The 20,507-nt window shown below is 36.4% G+C and overlaps 2 long non-coding RNA genes across 4 annotated transcripts in view; both read left to right on the top strand.

The window, feature by feature from the left end:
* Window positions 1-20,507, top strand: part of LOC104881429 (uncharacterized) — a 64,088-nt gene that overhangs the window by 16,532 nt on the left and 27,049 nt on the right. The window lies entirely within an intron of this gene.
* LOC109123953 (uncharacterized) lies at window positions 8,273-9,646 on the top strand. The gene is made up of 2 exons (XR_002031851.1): window positions 8,273-9,023; window positions 9,157-9,646. It is a non-coding gene; the product is annotated as an uncharacterized LOC109123953 (long non-coding RNA).

The following is a 20,507-nucleotide window of genomic DNA, read 5'->3' as shown; positions in this document are numbered from 1 at the left end:
TGTGGCCCCCTCAACTAGATCCTGCTGTCTATTCTCAATATGGAGCTGCCGCATTTGAAGGATGGTCTTGGCTGCAACTGTCCGACACATCACTAGAGGCATGAGATGATGACTGGGTCTTTAAGAAACATAAAAATTGACGCCTCTCCATTGTCTCCCATTGCAAGGCTCTGTTGCCGATGCACTTATATTTAATCAATAACACGTGGGGATAAACATAGGTTCTTAAGCAACCAAACTTTATCTTTGCGGGCCAGGGAATGAGCTCTTTTGCTGCCAACTTATTCTGAGGTGATCAAATCCCTCTTCAGGCTAGTACGTACTCAAGGTTGAACATGACTCGCATGAGATTTTCATTTAGCCTGCAAAAGGTAGCCGCGTTGGATATCCATTCATGCATGCAGGCTGTCTTCATCATGGACTGTGCGTGGTCGCTAGAGAGAATCCAAAGTGGTGCAGCTCAGTTCAATTCCAAGTTCAACCATCATTTCATTGAAAATGGATTGGAAGCTTGGCAGCCTTGACTTGCCTACATTTTTTAGATCATTTGAAAGATGAAATGCGCGGCTGGAGACGAGTGATGCAGTCATGGTTTTGCTTTACAGCTTTTGGTTACAATAAAACATCAAAAACCGATGAAGCCCTTGCAAGGTTTGGATACTTTTGCTGACAGAAACACAGGCAGCCTTGCTCTTACTTTAACAGTTAACATACTGTAGAGATCATGTCTTGCATCATGGCCAATCTAGTGAGGGGATGCCACCAACTTCTCAATAATGATAATAACATTTGCATAGTGCAGTGATAAAGCAACGGCACCAACTATGAAATGCACAACCATTAGCAACCACAGGATCTTCGGCTCCATCGGGAATCCCCAACCCAGCATCGTTTGAATTTACATGGTAGTTTCTAACCGGAGAATTGCTCCTAACCATCATGCATCCTTTGAAAGGTCCCACCTACCTTCTGTAAAACCTTAACAACTCAACAGAAAGATGAACACACAGTATATCTTTGACTTGGCTCTAGCACTCAAGCTGTGTAGTTTTTCATTATATTTATAGTTGTACAATTGAACTGACAAGCGTATAATAAGGAACACAAGTATGAGCAGAGATAAGGAAACAATCAAATACACATTTGTAGGAGAAAATAATGCTAACAGCTGGATCATTTTGAATCAGTAACAGAATGGATAGAGTGAGGAATGGGTGCAGATGCTTCTGGAATTTCTGCTGAAGATTCTGATAGTCTAACACCTTCTGATCTCCATGGGTTCCAGAATAAGGAAACATACCGAAGCATCTTATCATATAGACATAGGGTTATGGTATATGACGCCGTTCTGAAGCAAGCGTTGTGATCTGGAAAACTGCATCTGCCAACTGGATCGCTTCCTACGATATTCACATGTGCCTGAGAACCCCCAGAAATGATGGCGGCCTCTGCATCTATCTAACCCCAAACAACCCATTGCATACAATCTTTGCAAAGTCTCCATCTTTCTAGAAATACTCAAGCCATCATGGTCTCCATAGCCATGAACACCAAAGAAAGGGAGGCGGGTGAAATATAGATGCTAAGCATAGAAAGAATGACCCAAGAAAAACAAAGGAAGGAAGACAGAGGATGGGTAACAGACGAACCACATTCCATTATTTTGTCAAAGGGCTTGAAAATAGGTGGGGAATATAAGAGAACAAGAGCACGATCCTTAGATATCAATATCAGCGGTTGATTAGATACATCAGCCATTAACAGTAGTGATTTAAAAAAAGATTACATTTCAAGCCAGGACAGAGCTTGCACATATTTTAAATCCATTCATCAGGAGGAACAATCAGCCTTAAATATTCACAACAATCAACAAGATGACATCAAAATCTGCTAAAAAAAAATGATGATGAATCATATAGAGATGAGAAAATACGAATTTCATCTGACCATACCTGGAGAAATTCCCCTCAAGAAATATTATTTGGCTTCAAGTCGGCTGTGTCCTCTTCCCAACGTCTTCTCCAACAGCTCCTCACCGGGAAATCCTTTCCAAGACTGGAATCTGCTTCCCCTCTCCCAAAACCCCTCTCCTTTTCCTATCTTTTCCTTTCTCTTCTTCGCCTATGAAAACCCTCTCTCTCTAAAAAACAATCTCCGAATGCCTCCTAAAACCACCAGGCTGTAATTTTATATCCATTGGAGCCGTCCAACTGAGGACTCCTCTTCTCTCCAAACTCTTACGTCTCATCCACCAGAAAAGTCCTTTTTTGAATTTCCAAAAATCAATCCAGGCATATCATCTAAAGAGTCTTACCTCTTCCAAAAATCACCTAAAGAGTCCTACATTTTCCAAAAACTTCTCTATCATAGATTTTCCTATAAAACTTCAAATTATTAAATCGGATAAATGAATAAAGAATAAATAAATAAAATAATAAATAAATCGAAGAATGATAAAATAATAATAATAGATAAATAAATAAATAACAAGATAATGAATAAAATAAATAAAAAATAATGAATACCTAAAAAAAATAAAAGCAATTGACAATAATAATAAAAAATAAAAATAAATAAATAAATGAGATAAATGAGTCATACAATCAAACAAGTCAGGCTAAGAATGTTTGATGGGTCAAGCGTGCCTAAATGAGTCTAAGTGAACCTAGACGGGCCTAAGGTGTCTAAATGAGTCTAAGTGAACCTAGACGAGCCTAAGCTAGTGTCTAATGGGCCAGCTATACCTATATAGGCCTAGGGTGAGACTAGGTGGGTCTAACTAAATCTAACCTAAAGTGCACCTAAGTAAAGTCTAATCTAAACTTGAAGGGCAGCCAATGTCATAATGTGGAACCGAGTAAACCTCGCAACCAAAGTCTCCAAAGTGGCTCAGAAAAAATAAGTTACACTGGTAGTAATGGGCCATCAAAGAAACACTGTAACACTGGAAGTGAACTTAAAGACATGTGTTAAAGGGACAAAATGGAAGGTCTACAGAGAGCATTTAATAATTTAATTTTAATAAACAAGATTGAGTGTCAAAAATAGAGTGAAAACTAAACCTTCTAAAAGATTGATTTCCATCTTCTAATTGGAAAAAATAAAAATAAACCACTCAAACAAAATTCTAAAATCAAATTCAAGAAGTCTAAAATATCATAGAATAATTAGAAAAATTTTAAAGAGTTTTTGAATGGTCGGATTCCAATTTACAAGTTCAAAGGTAAAGTGAACTATCAATAGTGGTAATAGAGAAACAATTTTTAGAAAATTTCATATATAGGGATTCTCTAAATTGATCCTAAAGATAATTTTAATCATGTATCAAACAATATTTAACACCAATCATTCACACACTAATCATCAATAATTTTCTATCAAACTTAATATATGATCATCAATGATTCTCTAAAACTAAAAAAATGCATATATCAAAAGATCAATAAGTTAATAGTCATCAACATGTAATCTCCGAAAGTTCCTCAAACTTCATCAACATGTAAACATTAATGAATTTCAAGCATTCAGCCTCAAATTACTTTCACCAAAATCTCAAGATTCAACATCAAGCAATCATAAAAAATCCATTACTCCGTGTGGCCTATACATCCACACCAATCCTAGTCTAATACATCCAAAATCATGAAAATGAGAAGTATGAGAAGAAGATATAGAAAATAAAATCAAGTTAGGAAATTAAATAATCTTACCTCAAAGTGTTTCCAAATCGGATTTTTGTCTTGATATTTTTCAAGTTGATGATGGTCTCTCAAGTTTTTCATAGCTCTTTCTCAAGTTTTCCATAGTTGTCCCTTGTTTCTAACCTTGTTTCTCTCCAAGTTCTCCCCAAATTCTCTTTCTCTAGAGAACCGCTTCTTTTCTTCCTTTTTTCCTATCTTCCCCCTCTCTTGCTTGCCAAGCCACCACTTCATCCACCTTTTAGAGAATTCCTAACTTACTCTCCAACCTTTCCCTATTCTACACTACTTCACTCACCTTCTAAAGAATTCCTAACTTACCCTCCAACGTCTCCCTATCCTATACTCATCCTACTAACCTACAAGCAACTCTCCCTAACCTTCACTCAACCAACTAACCTAATTCTAACTAAAACTCTCTAATTAAACTAACACCTAATCTCATTCTAAACCAAACCCACTGGACTCATGTAAGTTCTTAGCAAAGCTCCCTAACTTATTCTAAGACTCACTAGGCTAAGCCAACCTCACTAAACTAATCTTACTTTTTAAACTAAACCAAACTCAAAGAACTAATTTAAATTACTTTTAAACAAAATTAAACTTAAAAGCAAACTAAACTAAACTCAAAAAGCTCTTTTAAACTACTTCTAAACTAAATTAAACTCAAACTAAACTAAACCTAAAGAACACTTCTAAACTATTTCTCAACTAAACCTAGGGTCACTAAAATCGTGATTGAGATCCAACTAACCCCTCCAAGATATATATCTCCAAAAGAATCCAAAAATAGTGATCAAAATAGTTACAATGGACACCTATGAAAGCTAAAAAATAGCTTAAAAAAAGGACCATAAGTGCACAATAAGGCAATAGAAGATGTAGGAAGGCAATCCTAGATGAAATGTGCCTAGAAGACAAAATAGAGGGTCTACAATGAGAAATTCGGAAATTTATTGAAAACCAAAGAAAATAAAAGAAATGCATGCCTGAAGGAAATATTGGCAGCAAACCAATTAGGAAAATGGAATTTTAATGCCTAAGAATGTCTAAAGATGAATAAAAAAGGATTTAAAATCATTTGAAAACCGGATTTTCGAAAATTAATGTTTTAAAAGCAATTTTTTTTAAGTGAAAGCATTAAGGGATGAGACATAGAGGCTTTAAAAAAATGGCACATCAAAGGTAGCCATGCATGGAATCATTTGCACTGGTTGTCAAATGTGGGGTGCCAAAAACTGGAGGTACTGAAGTGATTGCTCTGCTGATGCGGATGGTTCACCAAGTGGAGTGTGAAGTATTGAAGCAAACGGACAGGCAAGACATGTATTCATCAGGATACTGTCATGGTTCTAATCAACAATAATTGCATAGAACCTGTATTTGTGGAGAGACCAGGTGAATCTTGGCTTATAGGTGATGCACCACGTTGAATCCAAGAAGTTTGAGAAACGTAAGCAATGGAACCCAATACATCAGCAGTTCCTGAGATTTTTGGTATCTCTCCAAGTACAGCATAAGAGTGATGATTTCCCTGCTCCAACTGGCCCAGAAACTGGAATCTTCTGCATTTCCTCCATGAACGTACGATTTTTCTTTTGAACAAAACTTCATGTCTCTTAGATACTCAGCATAAGCAACAAAACCCGTAAATGTATTTCTCTTTCTCAACTACTTCCCATTCTCATACCACTGCTTCCCAATTTCACCGCTACCATGAATGACCATGAATGTGTGCTACTGCCAACATAAAACCCCAATCTAATGAGACAGCCTTGAAGCGTTAAAACTTAGATTTATGCGAATCTCATGTGAACCATAGCCATAAAGAAGTAATGGATCAGGTCCATCAAGTTTCACAAGATCCTTTCAGTAAACAATTGATAGGGGAATTTGAGTGCCATCTGAAGCCTTCGCCCATGCTTTACCTCTAACTGCTGTTATTCCTGTGCCAAGCAATGTTCTTACATCATCCAGAATAGCCTAGTTCTTAACAAGCTCCTCCATGGTAGGTTTCTGTAGAAGATTGTTGACTAAACTAACATAAGAAGTTTTGTTCAGAATCCCAATTTTAGATGCCACAATTACACCATGGTTAGAAGCAGTATGAAGAGTGAAAGGAACAGTGATGATGCAGGATGTGTCCTCTGGAAGGACCATAGTAGGAGCGTCAAAACATGGAAGAACATCCCCAGTCAATGAATATCCCACCAGCCGCGAGAAAGAAACCTCGCTGTTGGACCGTTCATGAGGCATCAAAGATTCGGAACTGCCAATGTCCATATTTTCCATCAACGGACCAAATAGAATTTGGGTACTCTAACAAGAATAAAGGTTCATTTTATAACCTCCTATGATTTGAGGCTATATACAAAATGGTTTTTAACTTTTTATAGAAAAATTATAGCCCAAAGTCATATCCGTACAAAAAATAATATTGAATATATTTAGAATCTATTTCATAACCAAAAATTATAAAAACAACAAAATAAATACTCTAACCGGAAGCTATGCTGTTTATCATAGCTACAAGTTACGTAATTGTTTTTATTGTTTAATGGAAATTTTAGTATAATTTTTATCCTAGGTTTTTTTTCCATATATAGTTCTTATTAAACTATATATACGGAATCATATCAAGATGAGAAATTCACTTACCTTACAATTATGAGAAACTATATATTATATAAATATGATAAATGTTCATAATTTGAAGTTATTATCTTATATATTCTTAATTTGATTTGATTGTATTTGTTGTATTCTTTTTGCTAGCTAAGCATATTGAAATATTTGAAATAGTACATTCTATATTATGGAATAAATAAATAAATAAATTACTTTTTTAATACATGCATTTCATATATATTAGTTGTGTACATATAATATTAAGTGTTTGATGGATATATTCCAAGATATTTACCTCATCAATTGTACAATGTATATAATAATTGATGTTAATATATATAAAGTAAACTTGACAATAGACTCTAAAAAAGATAAAATTAGGGGGAGAATTGTGTTTTACACCTACTTGGACTTGATTATTAATAAAAGGTCTTTCAAACATCTATAATTAATTACAAGGATATAAGGTTGGAATAGACAAAAATACTCATTTGACTTACACCCATCAGTTTTGTCTTTATGCCACCACTTTTTATATGCCCCTTCCATAAAATTCTCCTTTATTTAATTATTTTTGTTATATTTCATTTTTTTTTAAGCTCTTTTAAAAATAATTGAAAAATGAGCATTATTTTCTATTTTTAAATTATAAATAAACAAAAATTATATTAATGATTCAAAAATTATTTTGGAAAATACTTTTAAAAAAAATATTAATTTAAATTAATGAAAATTATTTTTTACATTTTAGAAGTAAATAATTTAATGATTAAAACACCATTTAAAATAAATACATTTACTATTTTTTTCTTTTATACTAAAGAGTATTTTTAAAGTTTACTATTTTTACTATTATAAAATAAAAAGTTTAAAGTTTTTTTTTAAAATTTTTTTCTTCCATATTTTAATAATTTTTTGAACATAGACTTTTGGTAATAAGTTATGTGAATGTTTCAAATTTGTTTATTAAGGAATTTTTTTAATGATTTGAATTAATTGAAAATTTATTGAAAAAAGAAAAAGAGAGAAAGAAGATAGATGAAGAGTTTTTAGAGCCATTTTTCATACTCATTCAAGCATTCGATGTCACCATTTTTCTTTAGTTTGGCGTTCAGAGCCATTGTACATATCCGTTCGGGCACCTTGAGTCACCATCTTTCCGTGTTTTTTACATTCAGAGTCACTTTTCCTCAGCTATATCATTCCAAGCCACAGTCCCCGACATTCATATTCACTGGCGTTGCACATCTAACCTTCATGGTTTGCACTTGTCCTCACTTTCTTCACCTCGTTACCCTATGCTTATCGCCTATTCATCATTGCTCTTCCATATTTCCCCTTCTCACTGCTCATGACGTAGTCCTTTGAGTTCACAACACATACTTCTATCATGTTGTTGGGCACCCTACATTTGGCATTTTCATGTAGTTCACATAAGGCAACTTCCTTTGGGTGTAGTCTTTTCTGTACTTCAGAGTGGTTTGATCGTTACTCATTTTTTATTTGGTTTTTAGAGTCATTTTTGGAGACGTCTTAGAGAGAATTTGGGTCCTCAATGTGGCTTCAGAGACATTTTGAGACATCATTTTCTCTTAGGATTAGAGTCTCGTTGTTCATTTCTTGGCTTAAGTGAGTTCGTGTTTTACTAGTGTCTCTTTGGAGGTCTCCTTGGTTCTTCAATAGAGTTCACTTCATTCCACTCACTATTCACACTTTTTTTTTACTTCAGTGTTCATATTCCTTACATTCGTGAGCTCTACCGAAAATGGACATATTTGTAGACCCATTTTGGGAGGTATTCCTGCATCTAACTTTTGCCAAGTGGAGGGCTCTCAAAGAGCCATGTGCTGCCTCCTGAATGGCTACTAGGGAATCAAATGTGCTTTTTGAGGAGCTAATAAAAGGTTGACACCTGCAAAGGTAGATTCGGGAGAAGGTTTTGTCGTTAGGAGGAGCGTATGCTGGCAGAGAGGGAGAAGTGCTTTGGCTGCCCTTTTTGAGGAGAGGTTTTGGCCTGGGGAACAGAGGTTCATCTTTTTGGGGGGGAAAAAACAGAGATGTGATTCTGTTAGCTAGCCTAGGGAGATATTTTCGCAAGACGTTAGTGAGGGGGGTGTATTCAGTTTCTGAGAGATATGTGAGAGATTTTCATTTTCTGGTCATGGTTTGAGAGGAAGAACCATAAGGGGAGACGATCTCTTGGAGAGCAGTCTTTTGAGAGGGATTTTTTGAGTGGACCATTTGCTAGAGACAAAGCAGTGAGCTGAAGCCCCAGACACTTGGTTGAGGAAGAGACTTTCAGGTATGGTTATCATGGTTTTCCCGTATATTTTCATCTTGCAGGTATTCCCTTTGCGTCATTCTCTGTAATTTTAACTCTGCTTGTTGGTTTGTGTTGGTTTGGTGATTATTGGTTTAATATTTGAATGACTTACTGCATTTTGTGCTCTAATCATGTAAACATTTTCCGTTTTTGACCCACTGATTGATGGACCCATGGATAAAATAATGAAGTGGGTTCAACACGTTTGTTAAAGGTTTCATGTTCATTTCCTGTTGCTATTCTCTTGCTCCCCTGTTTTCCCCCGAATGTATACTCAAGGCTTTAAGATTAGGAGGAACTGGTTGAAGCTGAACCTGGCAGTCTATAGTAAGATGGTTGATGGGCTCTGTTTCTCACATTGATTCATCCTGGAGGTAAGGCTTTTTTGTAAGAGATGGCCATTTCCGGTTGGCCAAAACTGAGATTGCTTCATTACTTCGCAAGTTTGACTCAACCATCACTGATTTTGAGGCTAGTGTCTTCACTGATGAACCATTGCATACACAGGCTTATTCTCACTCTTGGTGGGAAGTAGATGATTTACTGCTAAAATGAGACAGACGCCATGACGCCAATGTGCTCCGAAATAAAGTTTCGAAAGTGTCAATATAGTTGAAAGACCCGCCAGTCTGGGCTGGTGCAAGGGCTTGACCCCTTTTGAGGTCCTAAACCCGATCAATAAACCCGAAAGACTCTCGGACAAGCCACTACATCCTCTTCTGTAGGATGTGCATGAGATTGATGGTATTGGAAGTGTACCAATGGGATGTGCCAAAGCTGGTGCCTTAAAGTCCAGTATGGTAGTGACTTTTGGCCCTTCTGAACTCACAATGGAATTCAGGCCCAACAAGACGCACCATCAGTCCCTTTTAGAAGCCGTGCTTGATGATATATTAAGCTTCAATGTGAAAAATACTGTTATGAATGATCTAGAACGTGGCTTTGTCACATTTAGCTCCAAATGTCGCTCCTATAAAGGGAATGGCCTATTTCACTATCCAAGTCTTCATCACGCACCACCCTAATCATATCAGAAGTAGATATGCCCCTGTTCTTACCAATGTTTTCAGAATCGGACCGATGATCGAACCGGAAAAATTACCGATTCATAGTTCACCGATCGGACCAGCGGTCAAACCGCTATTGAACCGGTGATGTAATAAATATATAATTTATATATTATATAAAATTAAAAATAATTATAAAAATTAAAAATATATAAAATTATAAATTTTAATAATATTTGATTTTTATATTTGGTATATTAAATTAAATGATAAAGTTTAATATTTTAAATTTTATTAAATAGAAAGATATAATATTTAAGAATGAAGATATATTTAAGATGAAAAAAATTATATATTTAATTTTATCTTTTTGTCTTTGTATTTTATTGTTTTAAAATTATTCTATTAATTAATTTATATTATTTTTTATAATTGTTATAAAAATAAATAGGAATTTAAATATTTACATTTCTTTAAAGATTTTATATGATAAAAATTTGAAATAAAAACATTAATGTTAAGTCTTATATTATATATATATATATATATTAACAACATTGCAATGATATGATATGGTTCAAAGTCCAGCCCTCAAAGAGGCAGTCCTATTCCCAGTCCCACATCAGAAGCACATGAATTTCATGTGCTTCAAGTGCTCTATAAATACCTTGCAACATGCATACCAAGCTAAACGAGCCAACAAATTGGGCTTGAAAGGCATGGCCCAAGGGAAATGTTAATAAGCTAATGTTTTATTTGATTGGGCAGTTGTTTTGAGTTTCAAAAGTTATGGGTGTGGAATGGGCTCAATGGATAATAAGCCTTTTAATATTAAACAAATTTTTGTAGGATATAAAAAAAAAGGCTTGGCCGGTTTCTTGAAAAACCGGACGGTTTGTCCAGTTCGACTGGTGGTTTGAACGGTTCAATGCCGGTTCGACCACAAAACGGGTCATTGAGACGGATTGAACCGAAAAGTTGACCGGTCGGCGGTTCGACCGGCTGGTCTAGTCCGATTTTTAAAACATTGGTTTCTTCCTTATCCACCGCTTAGGTGAAAGCAAAATAATAGACGACTGCTCAATCTGCTTTAGGTATTTGAGTAGATCATTGGGTCAAAGGTATGAAGGAACTTGTAAGATGGGATGAGACTAGTCGAGAGAAATCAATGCAAACTAACCTGCTAGACAAAAAACAACTGAGCACAAGACACCTTATCACCCCATGATTGACGAGGATGACGAACATGAACCATGCTTGCTGCCCAAGATGTTCCACAAATAATGCAAGGAATTCAGCGTTACTGCTTTTCATATCAAGCTCCGTGCCACTTGAGGAAATAAGGCCGATACACCCAGTCCTGGTGCCTAGTCCAGACTCCGAGCCTTGCTCATTCTGAAATGAGAATTGGTCACATAGATGATGCAACCACATTCCCCATTCATTCATCCCCTATTCTCCCACGTGCATGCTTCCTTTAGCATTCTTCCCAAGCCCTCTCATAAAATGCATATCATCATTTTTAATGCCCACTTTTACCCACTCATCTCACCACATTTTCCATTCCACACCCATAAACCTATTTCTCTCTCTCTAAACCTTCTCATACCCATTTCCATATTTGTCTTTCTTAACCACTCATGCATATCACGTTTTCCAAAAACCCACCATACCCATTCCCTACCCAAACACACCTGAATTATGCATCCAAAAGTTTCCCTATACCCATTTTTCACTAACCTCCATCATCCAGTCCACTGATTTCGTGTCTGCATTCTCTCATGTTGTTCATTTCTTTTCTTCCACATCCATCGAGCTCGTTTCTTTCATCACCCTTCACTATCCATTTAATCCATCCTCAGCTCATTTCTATCATTTCCCACGTGCATGAAGCCTCACGCACACAACCACTTCCATCTCACTCCCTTTTTAATCTTCCTACCTATCACTCTCATCCATATACCCCCATCATACCTATTAAAATACCCGCCACCTTCCTATTTTTCATACTCCAAGCACACCCTCATATGCGCCCATTTCCGTCAAACTTTTTTTGCCTTTGAGGCACCGGTCTCTTCTCCTGTATCTAGAGCTGGAAGAGAAAATGTGTACATGCTCATAAATCGGATACAAAGCGAAGACGGGAGACGGGTCCTTCTCGATTTCAAAGGGGTAGTTGTGATTCCTTTTCTGCAAGAGAGTTATCGGAGATTCAGGCTCGAAATATTCTCGTGCAGAAGGCTCGAAGAGAAATATCGAAGGAGATGAGAGAATGGGTCATGGACTGCGGACTGCACTGATACAATTATTGTTTCAATGGCTTCAGACCATGGGAGGATCGGGAAAGGTTTTATGCTATGACACTGAACGTTACAAAGCCAAATATTCATGATTTCAACAAGCATTAGACGGAAAAGTGTTTCCTCCAAAACCATGTTTGGGTCGCTTACAACCATGACGACGGCATGCCCCACTGTCACGCTGTTGTTCATAGCGTGGAATCATTGGAACCCTTCATAACTTGTATCAGTTGGCTGAATGCTAAGAGCAGAAGCACTAAAATGGTGTCAAACGATTGGGTTTGCTCCGGACTTATGACAACTGGTGGGCATTTCCAGTGCATCCAAGAAATTGTGTGTTGGAAAGAAGAGCAAAAGGACGTTTCAGCATTCAAGGTTTTTTTGCTAGGGGAGCCACAGTGTTCACGTGGAGATTTTATGGTTCTGATGGGTAAGAATACCATGATAAAGCGTTCCATTAGGCTTCTTGCACAGAAGACTCGGGGGATTTTGGGACATGCAGTCCATGGGATATATAGTCATGACGCAAGCGGTCATACTCTGTTCAACTTCAGTAATCTCCAGATGGCAAGTGTTGACTGTCACCGTCATCACCTAAGATATCAGAGGTGTTTCCCACTTTTCGGCTTTGTAGTTCCTTTAATATCTGAAGGTCATTCATTCAAAGTCGTGAGATTGCAGGTCAGTTTCAGGAAAAGGAAATTGGAGATGAAGGTTTTTTTTTTCAAAAAAAAAATACATAGAAGAAGGAGTCAGACTCTATTGTGAAGAATTTTATGAGGACACGTACACAAAGTTCCTGAATCTTAGGGAATTTGTGGACTTCAAGTTGTGCAGGAACGATACTCTCACTTGCTGGCATTGTGAAACCAGAGGCATTAAGTCAAAAATGGTATTGGAAATTATCTAGGTTAAAGGGTTAGGTGGTGTTTGTTTTTTTGGCTTTTTGTTAAAAATAATTTAATTTTAGAATTTAGGTTATTTGTTTTTTTACTTTTTTATGACTTATTATAGATTTTTTACTAAATAAAAAAAATCAAAATATATAACTTTTTCTAAATAAAAAAAATAACTATTGATTTTTTTTATTTTTTAATACTTAATAGAAATAAAATACTACAAAAACAAACAACTTAACACTATTAAGCATTAAGATTCTATTTAGAATTAAGTAAAAAAATAAACACCACCTTAGTCAAGACTATTGACAGCTATTCGGTATTATGTGACACATGGAATGGGACCTTTCTCTTATGGTTTTGTGGTGTTGTCTACTCGTGACAATGTCTTGATTTTCATTCTCGAGGTGCCTGATCTTACAAGAACAAGGCCCCATTGAGAAGTTTGCAACTGATCTCTCTCTGGTTACTTCATTTGCATTGGTTATCTCGTACCCAACCTCGGTACTCACATTCTGGGCCCATTTACGCATGGTTTACTTGGCCACTCTTATGTCACGCGTCATCTCCCGTTCCATCATCTTTTGGCTTTGAAAATAATTTTTCAAATCCCTTCTTGTAAATAATTCTTTTTCAAATTCTGGCTTTTAAATAATATAAGTCTAAAAACTTTTCATCTTTAGAATTTTTAGGTTCCAAAAATCTCATATTTTTCAATAAAATTGGTTGCTATTTTCCTTTCAGCAAGTTTTTTCACCTTTTCCTCTATTTTTAAAAATGTTTTGAAATAAGTAAGAATCAATCCCCTAATTTCGAGTAATGGAGTTATTGGAAATGATTCATGCAAAACAAAATTGGGTTTTAGTGGGGGCCTGACATCAAAGAATTTTATTTGAAATAAAAATGAACTCGAGTGAAGTGTCATGTGTGTCATTGATGATTTTGTATTTTGTTTAGTGCATGTGTGCTATATTTTATATTTATTTATTGTGCACTAACCCTATTTCTTAATAGTGCATTGTGGTTCGTGGCCCAGGTACACATTCACTCCCATTCTGGTCATTCTCTATGCATGTTCTGATTCCCATATGCGCATGATCGATTTGAGTATCCATTGATCTTTATATTGATTGTCACGTCAGCTTCATTTTATTAGTATAGACCCGACTTTAGGGACTTAGAAGAGTGTTACGGTCTTTATTGTACCTTCCCGATAAGTAACCCGACCCCTGAGCCCAATCCGGTTTTTCACATACCACCTTTTCCAAAATAAGGAGTCACACTTAGGGTTTTCTTTCTTATTTTGTTTACCCTCTTAAAAATAAAACAAAAATAAATGGCGACTCCAAGTCATTTTTTTAATCAATAAATCATTTTTCAAATAAAAATCGAGTTCGCCATCGAGTGGGAGCGCATGAGCCGAAATGCGAGGTCCATAAATTGATTTTTTTTCTATTATTATATTAAAATTATAGATAATTAATAAATTTTTAATGAATTTAATATTAATTAAAAATTAAATAGAATAAATAATTAAGATATCATTTGGATACAATTTAAATTTTATTATTTTAAAAAAATAAATAACTTTTGAATTAAATTTTAAATTTTTATAGATACTAAACATGATAGTACTAATGTTGCTTATAGTAAAATTAAAAGACATAAAAGTTCCATAATAATATAATATAAAGAAGGAAGATAATTTTTTATTTTTTTATGACTATGGATGAAATCTTTTCTAACTTTGGAAATTAATAAATGAGATACATCACAGTACTATTCCCACTCATCTGAAAGTAGGATGAGAAAGGTATGGATCAAATAAAACCAAAGTAAGAGTCTCTTTAATAATAATTTTAGGAAGTGTTTTTATCTTTTTAATACTTGAAAATTTTTATCTTTTAAGTATTAAAAAAATTAAAAGTGTTTTCTAGAATTACTGTCAAATACACTTTAAATGAATAGAATAAATAATAAAGTTGGTAGAATAAATGAGTAATTACTAATTACTCAAGGAAAATGAAAGCATTTGTGTACCAATTTATCAACTTAGGATTTTAATCACTTGTCATTTGGATAAAGGCCTCCCAATGTTGAATCAATCGTGGGAGCCATGACCACACATGAATAATCATCTATGATTGTGAATGTCAACATGAGCCCCGTAACCCCATCTTTGAGTGCAAGTCATTTATCTATTCCTCAGCCACTTACATCTTGTTTGAGATATTTTCTTCTTTTTTTCCTTTACTTGGAAATTGAAAAACTAAAATTATAATTTTTCAAGAAAAATGTTGGAATTATAAAAGTTTTATTAAATAAAAAAAAAACTTTTTACATAAGTCAAAACATAACTTTTATAAGAAGTAATATTTTTCCCATATTTGTATTAAGTTCAAAGTTAAGGTATAAATTTTTTAAACAAAATTAGTCAAACAAACATAAAAACTCTTAATGGGCTTTATAAAGAGTTGACTTCTTAGAAATCAATTCAATTAAGGTTTTAATCTCCTTAACAAATCAATTTCTTGTTTTATGCCTTTTATCCTTGCAAGAAAAGTTGTCTTATAAATATGTACTTGTGGACCCCGTATTTCTACTCATGCGCTTCCACTCGATGACGTGACTCGTTTTTTATTTATTTTGTGAAAATTTGATTTTTTTTTTTTTTGAAAAAGACATAGAGTCGCCACTCATTTTTGTTTTATTTTTAAAAGGTAAACAAAAGTAAAAAAGAAAACCCTAAGTGTGACTCCTTATTTGGAAAAAGTGGTCTATGAAAAACCAAGTCAAGTTACCTATTGGGAAGGTACGGTAAAGACCGTAGCACCCCTCTAAGCCCCTAAAAATGGGTCTCTACTAAATAAGGTAAAGCAAGTGCGGCAATTGATGAGGAAATTAATGGATACCCATGAAATGATCAAATAATAAAGCAAATCGTGCATAAGAATAAGCAAAATGGGAGTGAGGTCGTACCTTGGCAGCAAATAATAGTGTGCTAGAATGCTCTTTTTAAGCAAAGAGTGGGTTAGCTTCCAGCAGTGTCGTTTTTCTTTTCCCCCTTAGTTTTTTTTTTCTCCACCTCGAATATCACTCCTCAAAAAGCTCTTCAACCTCTCCTCTATCTCCCCTCCAGACTTCTTCCCTACTTCATTTTCAAACAGCTCGTTTTCTTCTCTACAAAGCCTTCAATCGCTCTACTGTGCATCATTCAGCAAATATGTCACCCTCTCCAATCACCATCATGGGCGAGCTACTGATGTTCGCCACATGTCCATGCATGAAGCTTCATGGGAGGTGTCCCCCACTTCCCATGAAATGCTCTCCAACTTCTTAATAAAAGCAAATAAAAAAAAACTAAAAACATTTGGTTTGCAAAAAAAGGGTCTACAAATATGCCCCTCTTCGGTAAAGCTCATGAGCGTAAGGAATGTGAACATTAAAGTGAAAAGAAAGTGTGAATAATGAGTGGAATGAAGTGAACTCTACCAAAGAACAAAGGAGACCCCCCAAAACTAGAGACAAATGGTGACTCTGAACGTCAAACTAGAAAAAAGATGGTGACTCTGAACGTCCTAACTGATAAGAAATGGTGGCTCTGAACGTCGAAACTGAGAAGAGATTGTGGCTCTAAAAGCCAAAACTAAGGAAAGATGGTGCCTTTGAATGCCCAAACTGAGAAGATGGTGGCTCTGAACACCCAAACCGAGAAGAGATGGTGATAATGGCTCTGAACGCCGAAATCGAGAAGCGATGATGGCTCTGGACGCCTAAACTAAGAAAATGGTGGCTCTAAACGTCGAAACTGAGAATGATGATGGCTTTGAACGCCAAAACGGAGAAGAGATGGTAGCTTTGAACACCGAACTAGAAAGGATGGTGGCTCTGAATGCTGAAACTCGGAAGCGATGATGATTCTGAATGCCGAAACTAGGAATGATGATGGCTCTGAACGCTGAAACAGAGAATGATGATGATGGCTCTGAACGCCAAAACTGAGAAGCGATGATGGCTCTGAACTCCGAAACTGAGAAGCGATGATGACTCTGAATGCCAAAACTGAGAATGATGATGGCTCTGAACGCTGGAACTGGGAAGTGATGATGTCTTTGAACGCTGGAACTGGGAAGTGGTGATGGATTTGAACGTCGAAACTGAGAAGCGATGATGGCTCTGAACGTCGAAACTGAGAAGCAATAATGGCTCTGAATGCCAAAACTGAGAATGATGACAACTCTGAATGCCTAAACTAAGAATGATGATGGCTCTGATCGTAGAAACTATGAAACAATGATGGCTCTGAACGCCGAGACTAAAGATGCAAGGAGAAAATGAATGGAGGATATGCCCCAATGTAGCGTGCTACTACAGCTCTCAATCCTCGGAAATGGTCTTAAAGAGACTCCATGAGTCTCAAATGATCTCTGCTAACAAGTCGGAATGGTCAAATCAACTATAAACATAGTCTCGTAACCCATTTAACTAAAACACAAGGCCTGATGAAGCGTTATAACAATTTGAATGTCTCTTACTCGAGGTGCTTTGTTGGGGAAATCCATCGTCGTATCGAAGGAATGATCCACTGGGGAGTCACAAGAGAATAGTCCGCCAAGGTAACTACTACAATCTCAATCTACTAAAGAGTCACGGATAGTAGGGCAGTCAAATCTCTGAGGCCGTGTTTTGCTGAAGGATCATCTCGGCAAACATCATCGAGACTGTGACCATCAATGTGAATAAACATCTCTCGACTGGGTAATGTGGACTGTAACGAGTCTCTGAGAAAACAATCATCTCTACAACTGAAATTGGGGGGGGGGGGGGGGGCTGAGATATCTACATCCAAGAATCATGACAACATAAAAAAATATAGGCCCGACCGAATGACTCAAGAAAGGCTCCACCGGAGGATCAAGGAAAAATGAAGTCAAATCATCAGCCCAACGTGCATCTCGTAACTGGGGATGGTCATGACAATCAATGGAGATCTACAAATCTCAACCGAATAGAAAATATGCCCCAGTATGGAATCAGATGTGTGATAGGTCAAAAAAATCAAATGGCCTCAAGTCATCTATCATCAGGAGCACGACCCTCGTCATCCAAATCCATAACCCAGAAGGAGAAACATGATGACAACCAAACGCCGAAAAATACGAGTTTAACTAGATGGCTCCAGAGAGGCTCTACTAGGGGATCTGGATAAGATAGCAAATAGGTCATCATCTCAGCGCATATCTCATAGGTGGAGATGAGCATGCAGCTCCATGAAAATCTGCAAATCTCAACCAAAACGGAAATATGCCCCAGTATGGCATCAGATATATGGTAGGTCGGAAATTGGATGACATGAAATCATCCATCATCAAATATTTGATCTTCATTATCCAAATCCACAATTGAATCGGACTCACGCATCAAAAGAGACGTATCCCGGATGAGAAGTATGACGACATTTAAATGTTGAAAAATACGGGCCTGGCTAGGTGGCTTAAGAAATAATCCACCGAGGGATCATGATAAAATAACGAACAAGTCCTCGTCTTGGTGTGCACCTCGTAAGTGGAGATAAGCATGCGAATCCATGAAGATTTGTAAATCTCATCCAAAACAGAATATGCCCCAATAGGGCATCAGATGTGTAATAGATCAGAAAAACAGGTGACACCCAATCATCTATCATCAAATGGGTAATCCTGATCATCCATATGCACAACTAAATCGGGTCCAAACATCAAAGAGGTGTCTCTTAGAAGAAGAAGCATGATGATATCTAAATATCAACCAAATCTCAAACACCTATCCAAGTAGGGGCTATCAAAGATGACATATGATCCCATGGCCTTAGGGTGGTCTTAAGACACGGGACATAACGTAGGCTAGGGTGATAGGGTAACAGAAATGAAGGGAAACTAGGTTCAAATACCCAATGATAAAAAACTCATGCCCTCGTGTGTGAAATGCAACATGTACATAAAATCTCGTGAGTCATGGACCCGAGGATGCCCAATGTGAAGATAATAATAATAATGAGGCAATTATGCAAATCAAACTGATAATGAGATGTGTAATGATGATGTAAAGGGAGTATCAAACTCAAAACGGGTCGTTGTAAGGTATGAACAAGGGGTGAAACGAAGATGATGAATCAAAAGCAAAAATGAGAATGATGGTGAAGCAAATAGTACAAAGAGGAGATATGATCCGCTCAAATCCAACATGAAGTGAAGTCACATCTGCAATGAATGTAATGAAGGAATGGACAATGACCCAGAACTCCTAAAAGAATGGCACTCATCTCACTCTCAAAATACATGACAAAATGAATACAAAGAAAAAAAAGGATCTCAGAAAACTCACATACGAACTCTCACCAACAAACATACTCGATAAAATGACCATCAAATATCAATATACATGCTCAATGATGGAGATTGCTATGCACATACACACATGTGCTTATTTTTCTTTTCCTTTCATTCATTTTTTATTTTTATTTATTTATTTTTTTTAAAAAAAAAATTATTATTATTATTATTATTATTATTATTTTCCTTTTTAGATATATACAAATGTACATACCTTGAACATGAACAAAATAAGCCCCAAAGATGATATCAATAATAGATAGACACGCTCTCAAGTGCTAAGGTAACAAAAACTCTCTCTAACAAGATGACCTTCTCAAACTAATTAAGAATCTCTGAGCCAGTGTCTGTGGGATAGATAGCGGGAATGATGTGACTATCCTCCATGCAATGAACCGAGGAAGATCAACACTCAGGGTGAAAAGAATATAAAGTAAAACAAGCAGTAGATATAATAAAGAATAATAGATAAAGAACACAACCAATAAGATGTGATGGAATGCAGTAAAGTGATGGTAGGAAAAAAAAATGAGAGAGAAAGATGCACCAGTAGGTCCAAGACTCATGAGGCTTCTAAATGAAGCATGCATACACTAAAAAGCCCCTATCCTGGTGTGGAAATGTAAGCAAGGTAATAAGAAAGAAATACTATAATGCACATGTGAGGCTCAATGAACTAGTAATGGTCCGTATATCAAAAAAGAATAACAAGATATATGGCTAACCGAAATGATGGCCACCCATCCTACGACTATGGTCTTAAACATAGTACCTCTTTAGCTGATCCACGTTAGTCGACTCTGAGAATCTGTTTCCATCTAGATCCATCAACCATGCAACGCCCTCTAGGGTCAGCTCCCTAATGAAGTAAGGTCCACTCCAATTGGGTTTGAACTTTCCTTTAGGATCTCTAATCAATCCTTTGATGACCTTTAGAACCAAGTCACCTATTTGTAATGGTCTAGGCTTGACCCGCTTTTTGAAAGCACGAGCCATCTTCCTCTGATAGGCATGAACATGGTCCGCTGCCCTCAACCCCCTCTCATCTAGGAGATTAAGCTGGTCTAATCTAGCTTGAGCCTAATCTGCATCTAGAATCTACTACTCTAATGCTACCCTCAATGAACCCATCTCACTCTCAACTGGTAGCACTGCCTCCATACCATACACTAAGGAGTAAGGTGTAACTCCTATAGAGGTGCGAAAAAAAGTCTGATAAGCCCATAATGCGAAAAATAGCTTCTCAGACCAATCTCGAGATGTCTCAACCATCCTTCACAA

The sequence above is a fragment of the Vitis vinifera genome, chromosome 14 (genome assembly GCF_030704535.1).
Source record: "Vitis vinifera cultivar Pinot Noir 40024 chromosome 14, ASM3070453v1".
Taxonomy (NCBI): Eukaryota; Viridiplantae; Streptophyta; class Magnoliopsida; order Vitales; family Vitaceae; genus Vitis; species Vitis vinifera.
The sequence above is the reverse complement of the archived record's forward strand: the minus strand, read 5'-3'. Positions and strand labels throughout refer to the sequence as shown.